We start from the raw sequence: 3,784 nt of genomic DNA on the forward strand, positions 1-3,784 counted from the left end.
GCGATCGTTTTGCGCGTAGATTTCATATAGGTTCTCATAGATTGTGAGTATAGTCTTTCGTAGTGAATTCTATATTTGAATTTCAAGAAATTTATTTTTGAACGCTCTTAGAAACGCAACTTTTATACTCAGTTTTTACACAAAGTCCTTACCGTAGGGGGGGTCCCACACCCTCTCCCGCTCGATCGCTTCGGTATCTCACGCTGTAAAAAATATTGTGCCCCCTTCGGGATTTTGCCCCCCAAAACTGAAAGTGTTCCAGCGCGCCTGCTTGCAAGAACAGCACCGTTCTTGTTGCCAAAATGAAATAATGTCATTTTCGGAAATACGAACCTTATTTAATTTTCGGATTAACGAACCTTATGTCGTTTTCGGACTAACGAACCTTCGGATTAACGAACCTTATTTCGTTTTCGGACTAACGAATCGGAATTACGAACCTTATTTCGCTTTCGGATTAACGAACCTTCGGAACAACGAACCTTATTTCGTTATCGGATTATCGAACCTTCGGAACAACGAACCTTATTTTGTTTTCGGATTAAAGAACCTTCGGAACAACGAACCTTATTTCGTTTTCGGAATAACGCCACAAATGTTCGGATTAACGAACCCTTTTTCGTTTTCGGAATTACGAACCTTCGGAATTACGAAGTGTAACCAAATCGTGTTAATGCTGAATTAAATGTCAAGTCCACCCCAGATAAATGTTGAATTGAACCCATATAAAGAAAACAATCCAACAAATATAACGCTGAAAATTTCGCTTATTTTTTACAATAGTTCTATGAACAAGTCGTGACATGCAAATGAGAGAGCCGATGATATCCCTCAATCACTATTTCTTTTATTATTATTATTATTGTTTGAAATACTTATATATAATATTCATTTTTCACAAATTTGACAATAAGGACCATCTTGACTGAAACAAAGAACATTTTTAAAATGGTACTTCCACATGTTCAGAGAAGAATACGACTTTCTCTCACATGACAGAGGGGAAATTTAGAATATATCATATTTAATAAAATACAAAAGAAATAGTCAGTGGCTGACGTCATCATGCTTGCTCAAAAATAGTTATGTACACCTGTAAATTATCAAAGTTTTTATAACATAACGGATCTGTGGAAATAACACCTAAATGAATGAAATCAAACGTCAAAAAGAACATGAACGGGCAAATAGCTATCGTTGGAAGGATTTACTGTAATTTTCTTTCATTTTTTCGAGCTTTATTTTTCATCTACCTTTAGTCTCTACTAACAATGATTAAACACCAATTTCTTTAGAATTTAATTATGAAAATACACTTTAATAACCTTTGATTTGGATTGATTAAAATCATTATCGTATATGATGTTATTTATTAGGTTACTTTTTGCCATAATATAAAAAAGACAAAAGGAGAGGAAGAAAATTAAAAACGTCTAAAAAAAAGCAAAAACAAAAATTAAAAAGAATAGAATTAGCGATTGGAAAACTCTTCTATAATATTCACATTTCTTTTTTCTTTTTTTTTTGGGGGGGCCCTTTTTCAACATGTTCAATGATTACATTTTTTTACTCTCAATGCTTTTATTATTCTCAATTTAACTATCACGCCAGTCAATCTATATGCTTCGGATGGGCGGGGGGGGGGGGCGGGTCAAAAGTATTTTTTTGCATGGCTGATCGCTCAACGCATCAAATTAACCAATTGAAAATAAATTGTGTTTAATATTTCTATGTAAGATTTAATTTTTCTTAAAGTGCTTTTCATGCTTCTCAAAATTATTTGGGGCATGTATAAATTGCCCCCCCCCATATTTCAGGGCAATCGTCCCCTGCCGGCCTGCTCCACAATCGAGCGAGGCCTCTGTCTCCTGTTATAATTTCGTATCCATGCTGTCTGAAATAATCAATTTCTTGTATTATGTTGTCATTTTGTTATCTTATGAAGTATGAAAATAGATTTAATTCAATTCTTAATTGTCACAATCATGCAGCCCTCCCCATGTCTCTTTCTAGCTCTAAATTTTATTTAGCTGTATGAGCTTACAGAATGTTGTCACAATGCAGGCTTCGTGTCACTGTGCGCACGTTCCTTTTTCCATGAAAATTTTGCGCGATTTGTTTCTTAAGCGCATTTGATTGGATTAAATAGATAGAGTGGGAGGAGCTGAAGATAACACGGTTTTCAGAATACCGATTTGGTGGTATGTTAGAGGCGTATTAAATCAGAGAGATAACACGATATTTAACACGAAACGATTTTCAAAATACCGCCCCGGGTGTTGATTTTCCACCAGCCCGGAATTATGTCCACACCAGAGAAGTGTTACAAACACCAGTTTGGTTTTGGTCTAACACCAGATAGGTGTTTATACAACACCAATTAGTGTTAAAATATCATCGGTTTGATTCCAAACTGGTGTTGTTTCAGTACTTCTCTGTTTGGAAATAATAGATTCCAGGCTGGTGGTAAATCAACTGCAGCATTTTTGCAGAGTACATTTGTACATATTACCTTGTAAAATTATATCTGATTCATTGAATGTCAAAAATCAATCAATCAAATGAATGAAGACCCTGTTGTAGACTGGATATGTTCCACACGTTTTCACGTGATATCAGTAGGAACTTTTTTTTTCACAATTTGAGTTTATCTAACAAACCACTTCATTGCAAACAGTTACTCATTATAAGACAATTAAACAGAGAAAAACAATATTTACAAAATATTACTCTTATTTATTCTGAAAAAACCCCAAGAAATATGCAGAGAAATATTTGGAGGTCAAACAAACGAGCACCAGTAAATGGGTTTTACAGAACATTTCACCACAAAGCACAACATCTAATGAACACACAAGTCATTCAAAAGGGAATTAGGACGGTTACAAGTAATACTCTATAGATTATTTCATGCTACAAACATAAAACAATAATCATTGTAGCTGGCATGATAATTAACAAAAAAACAAGAACAAATTTTTACAACGGCTATGGATGATTATTTCATAAAGTGTAATCACAGAGGTTACGTCCCTCAGTGTGTTGTCAGTAATCCACAAAGCCAAGGTTAACTAAGACATCATCTAACAAAGTGATATTGAAATATTTTCCTTGACAGGACTGATGTCATTAATATGCTTTTCACAGTGCACATATTTTCCTACACCCCAGGATATTGGTGGGGCTAAGGGGGGGGGGGTCTTAGCCCCATCAATTTCCCGGGGTTAACACTTTGGTTTCACACTTTGTTTTAGCAAAGTGGGCTAGCATGGTAAATAGTATAGGATGATCTGGCCCTGAGAGAAAGAAGGGTTAGTCTGGGGTTAAGGTTTTAACCCCGGCTAAGCAAATAGTATGGGGTTAAGAAAGACACGTGTGAAACCCCCCAAAAAAAGATAGTATGGGGGTTAAGGAAATGCAGTATGAAAAGCATACAGATCCAGAACAGAACACATTGCCATTTTACAATTTCTCAATCCAAAGGTCAATATAACAGTTTTGAAGTCTGTTTGGTGTATATCTATAGTCTTTGTGTAACAGGTATTTGTGATCAATTAAATCAATTGAAAGTTTGTGACTAATCCAAACAACTATCTAAATATACAGATGAGGTCAATCTGAAAATTTAGTTCAATCAATGGTAACTTTTTGTAAACTGGGCCTAAGATCATCTGACCACTAAAACAACAAAAAATGTCAGAAGGATGTAAACTAAGAAATATAATGTTCTGTTTCATGGCACAACATAAATGAACGAACACAAACATTTTTGAAAGAAAAACAA

The sequence above is a fragment of the Lytechinus variegatus genome, chromosome 3, assembly GCF_018143015.1.
Source record: "Lytechinus variegatus isolate NC3 chromosome 3, Lvar_3.0, whole genome shotgun sequence".
Taxonomy (NCBI): domain Eukaryota; kingdom Metazoa; phylum Echinodermata; class Echinoidea; order Temnopleuroida; family Toxopneustidae; genus Lytechinus; species Lytechinus variegatus.